The sequence below is a fragment of the Desmodus rotundus genome, chromosome X (assembly GCF_022682495.2).
Source record: "Desmodus rotundus isolate HL8 chromosome X, HLdesRot8A.1, whole genome shotgun sequence".
In the NCBI taxonomy this organism is placed as follows: domain Eukaryota; kingdom Metazoa; phylum Chordata; class Mammalia; order Chiroptera; family Phyllostomidae; genus Desmodus; species Desmodus rotundus.
Genome location: NC_071400.1, coordinates 49,049,401 through 49,062,015, shown reverse-complemented (window position 1 = coordinate 49,062,015; position 12,615 = coordinate 49,049,401). Strand labels below are relative to the sequence as shown.

Genomic DNA, 12,615 nt, shown 5'->3' with positions numbered 1-12,615 from the left:
CTCAGCATCTTTTCATATGTCTCTGGGCCCTCTGTATGTCTTCCTTGGAGAAGTGTCTGTTCAAGTCCTTTGCCCATTTTTTAATTGGGTTGTTTGTCTTCCTGGAGTGGAGTCGTGTGAGTTCTTTATATATTTTGGAGATCAGGCCCTTGTCTGAGGTATCATTGGAGAATATGTTTTCCCATACTGTTTGTTCTCTTTGTATTTTAATGCTGTTTTCTTTAGCCATGCAGAACCTTTTTATTTTGATGAGGTCCCATTTGTTTATTCTTTCCTTTATGTCCCTTGCTTTAGGGGATATGTCTGTGAGGATGTTGCTGCATGGAATGTCTGAGATTTTCCTGTCGATGTTTTCCTCTAGGACTTTTCTGGTGTTATGACTTATATTTAATAATTTTATACACCTTGAATTTATTTTTGTGTATGGTGTAAGTTGGTGATCAAGTTTCATTTTTTTTGCATGTAGCTGTCCAGATCTCCCAACACCATCTGTTCAAGAGGCTGTTTTTGCTCCATTTTATGCTCCTGCCTCCTTTGTCAAATATTAATTGACCATAAAGACTTCAGTTTATTTTTGGGCTCTTTGTTCTGTTCCATTGGTCTATGTGCCCGTTTTTATGCCAGTACCAGGTTGTTTTGATTACAGTGACCTTCTAATACAGTTTCATATCAGGTATTTCGTTCCCTCCTGCTTTGTTTTTCTTTCTCAATATTGCTGCAGCTATTTGGGGTCCTTTACGGTTCCATGTAAATTTCTGAAATGTTTGTTCTATATCTGTGAAATACGTCAGGGGAACTTTAATAGGGATTGCATTGAATGTATACATCGCTTTGAGTAGTATGGCCATTTTGATGATGTTAATTCTTCCAATCTATGAGCATGGCACATGCTTCCATTTGTTTGTTTCTTCCTTAATTTCTTTCTTCAATGTTGCATAATTTTCTGAGTACAGGTCTTTTACCTCCTTGGTTAGGTTTATTCCTAGGTACTTTATTTTTCTTGTTGCTATATCAAATGTGATTTTTTTCCTGATTTCTGTTTCTGTTGTTTCACTGTTGGTACAAAGGATGCCTTTGATTTCAGAGTATTAACTTTGTATCCAGCTGTTTTGCGTAATTCATGTATTAGGTCAAGTAGTTTTTTGGTGGAGTCTATAGGATTTTCCATGTACACTATCATGTCATCTGCAAACAGTGACAGTTTCATTTCCTCATTTCCAATTCAGATGCCTTTTATTTCTTTTTCTTCTCTGATGGCTATGGCTAGGACTTCCAATACTATGTTGAATAGGAGTGGTGAGGGAGGGCATCCTTGTTCTGTTCCTGATCTTAGTGGGAAAGCTCTAAGTTTTTGTCCATTGAGTATGATGTTGGCTGTAGGTCTCTCCTATATGGCCTTTACTGTGTTGAGGAATGCTCCCTCTATTCCCACTTTGCTGAGTGTTTTTGTCATAAATGGGTGCTGTATATTATCAAATGCTTTTTCTGCATCTATTGATATGACCATGTGGTTTTTGTCTTTGCTTTTGTTTATGTGGTGCATTATATTTATTGATTTGCGAATATTGTACCATCCTTGCATCGCTGGGATGAATCCCACTTGGTCATGGTATACGATCTTTCTGATGTACTGCTGAATGTGGTTTGCCAATATTTTGTTGAGGACTTTAGCGTCTATGTTCATCAACGATATTGTCCTGAAATTTTCTTTCTTTGTCATATCTTTATCTGGTTTTGGGATTAGGATGATGGTGGGTTCATAAAAAGAAATGGGAGTCTTCCATTAGTGTGGATTTTTTCAAATTGTCTGTGAAGGATAGGGGTTAGCTCTTAAATGCTTTGCAGAATTCTCCTGTGAAACCATCTGGTCCAGGGCTTTTGTGTGTGGGAAGGTTTTTGATTACTGTTTCAATTTCATCAGGCATTACTGGTCTGTTCAGGCTTTGTGATTTTTCCTCATTGAGTTTTTGAAGGTTATATTTTTCTAGAAACTTGGACATTTCATCTAGGTTTTCAAATTTTATGGCATACAGTTCTTCATAGTACTTTCTTACAATCATTTGTATCTCGGTGGCATCCACTGTAGTATCTCCTCTTTCATTTCTGATTGTGTTTATTTGGGTCCTCTCTTTCCTGATGAGCCTGCTTAAGGGCTTGTCGATTTTGTTTATCTTTTCAAAGAATCAGCTCCTGGATTCCTTGATCCTTACAATTGTGCTTTTAGTCTCTATGTCATTTAATTCTGCTTTGATCTGGGTTATTTCCTTCCTTCTACTTGCTCTGGGTTGTCTTTGTTGTTGTTTGTAAAGTTATTGTAGGTATAGGGTTAGGTTTTTTATTTGAAATGTTTCGTTTCTTTTTAGGTAGGCCTGTATGGATATTAACTTCCTTCTCAGAACTGCCTTAGCGGTGTCCCATAGGTTTTATATTGTTGTGAGTTCATTTTCATTTGTTTCCAGAAACTTTTTAATTTCTTCCCTAATCTCATTCTTCACCCATTCATTGTTTAATAGCAGGCTATTCAATCTCCATGTTTTGAGTGTTTGGGTTTTTTTCCCTTGAGATCTGTTTCTAGTTTCAGTCATTATGGTCAGAGAAAATGCTTGCTATGATTTCAATTTTCTTGAACTTCTTGAGGCTTGTTTTGTGTCCTATCAGGTGGTCTATGAAAATGGTCTATGTGCATTTGAAAAGAATGTGTATTTTGCTTCTTTGGGATGAAAGGCTCTATATATATCAGTTAAGTCCATTTCATCTAGGGCGTTGTTCAGTGCCACAATATCTTTGTCGTTATTTTGTTTGGAAGATATGTCCATCTTTGACAGTGAGGTATTAAAATCCCCTACTATGACTGTGTTGCTCTCAATATCTTTCTTGAAGTCCTCCACGATTTTCTTTATGTAGTTGGGTGCTCCTATGTTGGGAGCATATATATTTACAATGTTTATGTCTTCTTGGTGGATTCTTCCTTTGAATATTATGAAGTGACCATCTGGGTCTCTATGGCCCTTCTTCTGGCTTGGAGCGTTTCCATTGAGAAGTCAGTTGCTAACCTTACCGGGGCTCTCTTGTATGTTAATTCCTGTTTCTCCCTTGCTGCCTTTAAGATTTTTTCTTTGTCTTGGAATTTTCCCATTTTAATTATGGCGGTCTTGCAGTGGGCCTCTTTGGGTTCCTCTGGATAGGGACTCTCTGTGATTCCTGGATTTGGGTGACTTTTTCCCTCATCAAATTAGGGAAATTTTCCATCATTACTTTTTCAAACAGGTTTTCTATCCCTTGCTCTTCCTCTTCTCCTTCTGGTATCCCTATTATACAGATATTATTGCATTTCATGTTGTCCTGCGTTTCCCTTAACCCCTCTTCATTCTTTCTGAGCCTCTTTTCCTTATCTTGGTCATCCTGGATGTTTTTTCTACCTTGTCCTCCAGTTCGCTGATCCAGTCCTCTGCCTCATTGAGCTTGGTTTTGATTCCTTCTGCTGTGTTCTTCAGTTCAGAAATTATATTCTTCATTTTCTCTTGGCCCTTGTTGATAGTTTCTATTTCGTTTTTTGTGTTGATGTAGTTTGCAATGAGTTCATTGTAGTTTTCCCTGTAGTTTTTGGTAATTCTGTGTGAGCTCATGAAGCTTCTTTGTAACCAACTCCTTGAACTCATTATCTGATAGTTGACTTGCCTCTTTTTCTTATAGCATTGTTTCTGAGAGCCCCCCCCCTTTCTTTTCATTTGGGGATTGTTTCTTTGTCTTCCCATTGTTTGTGAGACTCTTCCTGTTAGCCTCTGCTTCTTAAGTTGCTCTGTTCTGACCCCCTGGGTTTTTGGTGTATACTTCTGTGATAGAATACCTGTGAGATTTAGTGTACAGTCTCCTTGATCTCCCGATCTTACTGATTTTGGGCTGTTGTTTATGTTGGCTCTTTGTATGTCTTTGGTGTTTGGTTCTTTTTGGTTCGTTCTTTGGTGGGTCTTTCCCAGCAGCTGGTTATCTGAGGGTTAGTCTGTCCCTCACCTCTTGCTTTCTGTCATGCAGGTGTGGGCATGTTGTGTTGGAGCTGGTTCTTCAGTGTGTAAAAGGTTTTGATGCTTTTCTCTTGCTCTTGTTCAGTTGTTTGTTCTTAGTAATTTCTTCACTATTTATTTGTATTTTCAGATAGTACCTGGGTTGACTTAGTTTGACTTCCACTTCCTCCTTAACCTTCTTCTCCTCTTATCTGTTGGTGTTTCCTTATTTTTTGGTAGGTTCTCTCTTCCAGGAGGTATCCTGGTGTTCCAGGCTTCTACCCACTCTTTTTTATGGTAGGCCTCCTCCGGGCTATGGGTGTGCATGCAGAGCCTTCCTTGATTCGCACCCTCCCTGGTGCCTGTGGTCTTAGTTCCCTCCGATTTGAGGTGCAGACACTCCCCGGTTCATGCACACAGTCTGCTGTGGGTGCGCACATTCCCCAGTTGCTGGGCATAGTCCCCGGTTGGTGCCTGTTGTCTCAGCTTTCTCCGAGATGAGGTGCGGACACTCCCTGGTGGGAGCGCACATGCCCTGGATGAGTGGGTGGCCGGGTGGAGAGGAGACTGGAGGTATTGCTTCAGGGGAATTCCCCAAAGTGTCCCCGAGGGTCTTTTTCTTTTGGGGAAAATCCTCCTGCTCAATCCTGCATCTTCCTCCATACAAGGAAGGGCCTGTCCTCTCACACAGCCCACCTCTCCAGCTAGACTGGGGACTGTCCGGGTCAGCGTCCCACACAGCCCAACTCTCAACTCTCCCCAGCCAGCGCCTACAGTCTCCGTGGGTTTACCACTTCATCCTTATTCCCCTCCCTGTGACTTCAAGCAATTAGGATTCTCACGGTGTTTCTAAAGCCTTGTTTTGATAGGGAGGGGAACCGTTAACCGGCTCTCTCCAGGAGTCCTGTGGCAGGCCCGACAGGGGCGGGCCTGGGGCTGCAGCCACCCTGGTCCCCGCACTGGCCCCTGGGACCTTTTTGTCCTGAAGCAATCCCCTTACTCTCTGTTTCTTCGGTGTCCTCTATACTTTTTGGTCTCCTATCTTCATAAACGCTGGGGTGCTGTTGGCTGTTCACTTTGTTCCTCAGTAGATTGGGTTTCACCCAGGTGCAAAGGGAAGTTGACTCCGCTCCCACCTATCTCGTCGCCATCCTCCCAATCGGGTTTTTTTTCAGTTAAATAGACAGAACTGGAATTACTGAGTCATAAGGCAGTTCCATTAATGATTTTTTGAGAAACCCCATACCGTTTCCCATAGCAGCTGCACCAACCTGTATTCTCACCAACAATGCACAAGGGTTCCCTTTTCTTTACATCCTTGCCAACACTTGGTCCTTGAGAATTTATTGGTAATAGCCATTCTGACAGGTATGAGGTGATATATCATTGTGGTTTAAATTTGAATTTCTCTGATGATTAGTTATGTTGAGTATCTTTTCATATGTCTATTGGCCATCGGTATGTCCTCTTGGGAGAGTGTCTATTCAGATCCTCTGCCCATTTTTTAATTTGATCATTTTCTTGTATGAGTTATTTATAAATTTTGGATGTTAACCCCTTATCAGATGTATCATTGGCAAGTATCTTCTCCCTTCCAGTGGGTTGTCTCATTTTGTTGATGGTTTCCTTTCCTGCGCAAAAAATTTTTAGTTTGATGTAATCCCATGTTTATTTTTTTTTTGTTTACCATACTTGAGAAGATTTGTCAGAAAAAATATTGCTAAGAGAGATGTCCAAGATTTTATTGCTTATGTATACTTATAGGAATTTTAAGATTTTGAGTCTTACATTTAAATTTTTAATCCATTTTGACTTTATTCTTGTATATGGCCTAAGAAGGTGGTCTAATTTTATTTATTTTGAATGTATCTGTCTAATTTCTCAACACCATTTATTGAATAGACTGTCTCTACCCCATTGTATATTGTTGTCTCCTATTAACTGACCATATATGCCTGTGTTTATTTCCATGCTCTCTCTTCCATTCCACTGATCCTTTGTCTCTGCTCTTATGCCAGTACCATGATGTTTTAAATTCTACAGCCTTGCAGTAGAGTTGATATCAGGTTGCGTTATACCTCCAACTTTATTCTTCTTTCTCAATATTGTTGTGGCTATTTGTGGTCTTTGCTGGTTCAATATAAATTTTTGGATTATTTTTTTCTAGTTCTATGAAATACACCATGGATATTTTGATAAGAATTGCACTGGATCCATAGATTGCTTTGGGTAGTACGGACATTTTAATAATGTCAATTCTTCTTATGTATGAACACAATATATGCTTCCACTTATTTGTATCTTCTTCCATTTCTTACTTCAGTGTCTTATAATTTTTTGAGTAATGGTCTTTTAAATCCTTTGTTAAATTTATTACTAGGTACTTCATTTTTTGATGCAATTGTAAATAAATGGGATGATTTCTTAGGGTTTTTTTTCTTTCTGATAGTTCATTTTTCATGTATGAAAATGCAATTAATTTCTGGATATTCATTTTGTATCCTGCTACATTAGTGAAGTTATTTATCAGTTTTAGTAGTTTTGGTGGAATCTTTAGGGTTCTCTATATACAGTAAATTTCATCTGCAAATAATGACAGTTTTACTTCTTTTCCAATTTAGATGCATTTTATTTCTTCTTCTTGTCTGATCACTGTGGCTAAGACTTCCACAACTATGTTGAATAAAAGTGGAGTAAGTAGACACCCTTGTCTTATTCTTGATTTTAAGGAGAACACTTTTACTTTTTCCCTATTGAATATGATGATAGCTGTGGTTTTGCCATATACAGCCTTTATTATATTGAAGTATGTTTCCGCTATTCCCACTTAGATTAGGTTTTATCACAAATGTGTGCTGGATCCTTCAAATGCTTTTTCTGCATCTATTGATATGATCATATATACTTTTCTTTCATTTTGTTTATATGGTATATTATGTTAATTGATTTTCATATTTTGTATCAACCTGGCATCTTAGGAATAAATCTCACTTATTCATGGTATATGATCTTCTTAATGTATTACTGAATTTGGTCTGCTAATAACAAATTAAATTCTTCCAGTGAAAGTTAGAGAGAGATTTCCACTGGATAGGTGAGTTTATCAATAAAATTCTAAAATTTGGGATTCATATTTAAATCTTTTTAAAATTCATTTATGTATTCAACAAATATTTATGTGCATCTACTATGTGTCGGGTACTCTTCTAGGCCCTTGAGATACAGGTGAACAACACACAAAGTTACTGCTTCAATGGAACTTACTTCTTTTTTTTCCCCAATAAGAGTGGAATCCTTTTCCACAGTCTACATTCAAACTCTCTTGTCTCTTTCAAAAGACAATGGCCCACTCTGACCACCTAAACCCATCCTTGTCTTTCTGCTCAAGCCCAAATCCCAAGGCCCAGGTTTGGTTTCCACAGCAGCTGAGAGCCTTGTCCTCTGAGTCTCCAATTTTTAGCCTTCTCCCTTTCCTACCCCTGCCACCAGGTTTGCCTTGTAGGGTCTACATGCACAGACACAGGACAAATAAGCTCTTCAATTGAAACAAAGGCCTCATTGTCATGTCCTCATTAAGGACCCTATTATATACTTTCCACATAAGCTCTGACACCAGCTGGTGCCAATCTGCCAAGGGAAGCAGAACAATCAGTCTCTGATAAGCTCTTGGCTGCCATAAGGGGTTCAGGATGAAGTCCAGCATGGAGGATGAGACCTTGCTTACTGGCAAAAGGAGAAGGTAGAATAATAGTCTGAGATTACTGCCAACAGCTCCTTCTGAGCTGAGAGCTAGGCCTAGAAGTATAAGGACCTCATCCCAGCTCTGCTACTAATTCAGATGAACTCTTTCATTTTGCCAAGCCACATGATGGCAATGAATGAAATTGTAATAGTGCTTCAACTGACAATAATTACCAGATTAATAAAATGCTTCATGTGCCTGTGTGAGATTGTTGCTGTTGTTGCTGCTGACTGCACTGTTTCTAGTGTTTAAGGAGTCAAAATGTATATTTGTATTTGTATTGGGAAAGCAAAATACTGGTAGTGACTTTACAGCCAGGCTTTTTCCACAATGGATCTCAGTCATTCCAAGACATTCCCCACTTTTTACTTTGAGCCCCTGTGAGTAATGAGAAGCATATCTGATGAGGCTGATCTCAGGGAGGATACAAAACCTCTTCACAGCCCATGCTTGGGGCCCCTTGCCTAGGAAAGAATACACAGGATTTCCAAGAGAGGGCATGAGTGAACTGTGGAGAAAAGGCTGAAGAAATCAGAGATTATTATAATCCACACTTTCTAGTTGTACTTTCTGGAAGATACAAGATGTGATAAACAGACCCTTTGAAGTAAGGATTTTTTCTATACTTCCATTGCTTTGTATTCCTCAAGGATACCACTTCCATTACTTTAAACTCTTATCTTTATGCTTATGATATCCTCAGCCTCTAGCTCTTCCTCAGTCCTTCCTGTAGACCACTAGACCCACACTGAAAGTCTCTGTGTGAAACCTCAGGGAATGAGTAAAAATCAGTACGTTCCAAACCAAACCTGTTACCCTCCCTCCCACCCACCAGCAATTCTTCTACCAAACTTACTGCTTTGTTTTAGTGGTAAGAACTTATGGAATCACCATTTTTCCTCTTCCTCCCACTCCTGCAACTTTTAGATAGCAATTTCTACTGATACAGCCCTTCATTTCTTTTTTTTTTTTAATGATCAATGGGTGGGTAATAACTTACTGCTTAATTGATTTGTGGACCCAGTTTTGATACTCTGCAACAGAAATAGTTACATAGGAAAAAGTTTTTAAGTGTTTCCAGTATTAAATACCCTTAGATAAAATCTAGGTGGGTTTGGACTAACATTGGGGTTTTTCCCACTTTGTTTCTTACCACCACCAATTTAATTAAAAGCTCATTTGCCTGTTGTCTGTGTTACTGCAGTCACCACTCTGCTGCCAACTAATTTATTCAACATTCATTTAATGAATATTTATTGTGTCTACTACATGCCAGACGGTGTTCCAGGCATGGAAAATACAAGGGCAAATGGGACGGAAAAGGTTGCTGTTCTCATGGTGCTAACACTCCATTTGCAGAGCAGGGTCACCAAACACTTACACAATAAGATAATTTGATAGAGAAAAATACTATGAAGAAAATAAAACATGGAGGTTTATTGGAAAGTGATGGCAAGGCTACTGTAGGTTGTCAAGACAGGGCTTTCTGAGGAGGTGACATTTAAGTTGGGATCTGAATGACAAGAAGAAGCCTGTCACATGTAAAGAATTAGGGGAACAACACAAGATGAGAAAAGAGGTGGTTTAGAGTCCTAACTAGCTTGTTTGCAGAATAGAAAAGACAGTGAGACTGAAAAATAGTGAGCAAGAGGCAGTGTGGCACAAGATGAGGCTGAAGAAACACACTGGGGCCAGATCCTATAGGATCCTTATAGGCCATAGGAAGGGGGTTGGATTTTTTTCAGTAATTACAATGGGAAGTTTTTGGATGGTTTCCAGCAGATGAGTGGCATGATCTAACCTACAGTCTGAAAAGTTCATTTTGGAGGCTCTGTGGAGAATTAATTACAATATACACACACATATACATACACATATGTGTGTGCATGCATATACATATATGTGCATATAGCATATGTGTAGATGTATATATAAATACATGTGTGTATGCATATATATGTATGTACACACATACATGTGTGTGTGTGTGCAAAAATAGAAGTGGGAAGACCAATGAGGAGACTATTGTAGTAGTCTAGGCAGGAGATGACTTAGACCAAGATGAGAGCAGTTGTGGTAGAATGGATATATTCTTTTAAAAATGTTTTGGAGGTAAAGACAATAGGATTTATTGATAAATAGAAGAACATAACATATTGAGTAAGATAATGTAAGATCAAGAATGAGGCTTAAGTTTTGGTCTTGGGAAAATAGTACCATTTACTTGGATGGGGAAGTTAGAGGTAGGAACAATTTGGTAGTGGAGTGGGAGGTGCATGGATCAAGAGGATTTTGGAAGCCATGAGAAGAGTTTGAGATGCTATTAAGCCTCTAAGTAGATACTTAAGTTGATAGTAGGATATATGAATCTAAAAATCAATGAAGAACTATGAGCTGAAGATATAAATGTGAGTACCATCAGTATATAGACAATGTTTTAAACTAAAAACACAACTGTATAAAATTATTTTAAGATAAAGTATTGATAGAGAGGCCCAAGAACTGAGCTACCGTGTGTCCCAACAGTTAGAAATAAGGTAGAGAAGAAATAGTTAGCAAGGGAGACTGAAGCAGAATGGTTAGAGAGATATGAGGAAAACTAGAGAGGTGTAAAAAATCAAGAAAAAAGAGTGTTGCAGAAACAAGATGGAGAAATGATCTTTGAATGTGATTCTGTGGAGGTCATTGGTGACCCTGACATAAATATTGACCATAACAAACTTGGGGGTAGAAGCCTGACTAGAGCAAGTTGACAAGTTGAGAAGAGAATCATAAGTGAGGACATAGAAACAAGAGTATAGACACCTTATCCCCCCTAGGAATTTCATTATTAGGGCAGTAGAGAAATGGTGAGGATTCTGGAAGTATGGAGTCAAAAGGAGTTATCATTTTTCAGTTTTTGCTTTTTTTAAGTGATGACACACTGAATATTTTTCAGCAGTAGAGCTCTCAGTATTTTTTAAATATTTTATTTATTTATATTTAGAAAGGGGGAAACAGAGGGAGAAGGAGAGGGAGAGAAACATTGATGTGAGAAATGAATATCAATCATTTGTGTCCTGCATGTGCCCCAACGAGGGACCAAACTCACAACCCATGCATGATGTGCTGACAGGGAATGAAACCGGTGACCTTTTGCTTTACAGGAAGATACACAATCAACTGAGTCACACTGGTCAGGGCTCATTTTTTTTAAAGCAGCAGGCTACCATTACATAGCTGTGGAGAAAGACTGATGATGCAGAAGAGATCAATACCATTGCAAGACAGAAGTCTTTGAGATGGCCAGAGGTGATGGCATTTACTGTATCCTGCTATCAGAGAGCGTTCCAAAAGGGCATTTTTGCTAATGCAATTACTCTAGTCAAAAATTCCCATGGTTCTCTACTGCCTATTACATAAACTCAACTTTCTAGACTGGCATTTAAGCCCAGGACCAACCAAACTTTCCAGCCTTTTTATCCCTCAGCAATTTCCCTGTGTATCTTATCTGAAACCCAACACAAACTACTCACTGGTACCTTCATAATCTGCATGTTCTCATCTCCAGGGCTTTGCTGGTGCCCTTTGCCCTAAGTTCTGCCTTATGTCCCAGTGCCTTTCCTGATGCCCCAGCAAGAAATGATACCTTCCTTAGTGCCTACACCAATTTACAATTCTTTTTTGTGGTATTTTTTACTTATTTTTATTGTATTTTTTTCCATTTAGTCCCCTTATACCTTCTCTCCTGCTGTCACAACACTGTTGTTCATGTCCATGAGTCCTTTACAATTCTTAAGGTCCAAACAAAAACAACTATTAGGTTTTTATAGTTTCAGTTTATAAAGGATATGTATATGTTCTCCTTTAGCCTGATAATTAACACTGTCCTGTCTTACAAAGTGTGGAGTTTGAGTATGTATCATACCTCTTCCACTAAAACATCAACTCTTTGAGGTCAGGGTTTAGACCTTAGTCCTGTGTGTATCTCACAAATGACACAAAATAGGTGTTCACTAAATGTTTTCTTTTTTTAACTGATTGATTATATTTTTTGAAAGTTAAACTTTTACTGTTTATGCTATTACAGTTGTTTTAGAGTGATGAAATGGTGTTGAATATTCCTATATACCCAGGTATATCTCATTTAATGCAGTAAATATGTTTCTGAAAGTTAAAAATCATCCTGATTTATATAAATGAATACTTTACAGCACAGGTGGCAAACACAAGGCCCAGGGGCTGAATCTGGCCCTCCACCTTGTTTTATTTTATCTGGCCTGGCACCTTGTTTCTACCCAGCAGCACTGAGCTCCATACCCCTAGTTAAGGAGTAGTTGCATTTATACAGTCCTAAAATTACATTCTTCCCTTTGAAGGCAACTGTGAGGCTGACGTGGCCCCTGGTGAAAATGAGTTTGAAACCCCTGCTTTACAGCATTCATCTCAGAGGCTGTCAGTTTTAAGGAGGCTTGTCTCTCATCCACAAGGGAGTATTGATCTCCCACCCCTTATATGGTCAGGGGTCAAGGTATATGTGTATTCTAGGGCAGAGTTATGTGTTATGCCTTAGCATGTCAAAAGCTATATTCAAAGTATGTAGAATTGCAGCATTACTCAAATTCTGTTGCACTAAGGGTTATTAACACCAGGAGAGTACATATGGGAAAGATAGGGAAATAGAACATTCATTGTATCTAATATTTTTAATAATAAGTAGTACTTACACAGTACTTATTATGTGCCAGTACCATTCTGAATGTTTTTCATATATTAATATTATCTCATTTTTTTCCTTACAAGACCCCTGTGAACAAGTATTATCCATATCCTCAGTTACAGATGTGGAAACTAAGGCACACAGAAGTTAAATGGCTTGCCCAAGTCACACAG

The 12,615-nt window shown here is 38.7% G+C and overlaps 1 protein-coding gene across 4 annotated transcripts in view; it reads right to left on the bottom strand.

The window, feature by feature from the left end:
- PAK3 (p21 (RAC1) activated kinase 3) overlaps positions 1-12,615 on the bottom strand; it is a 385,169-nt gene that overhangs the window by 220,194 nt on the left and 152,360 nt on the right. The gene's annotated exons all lie outside the window — the stretch shown is intronic.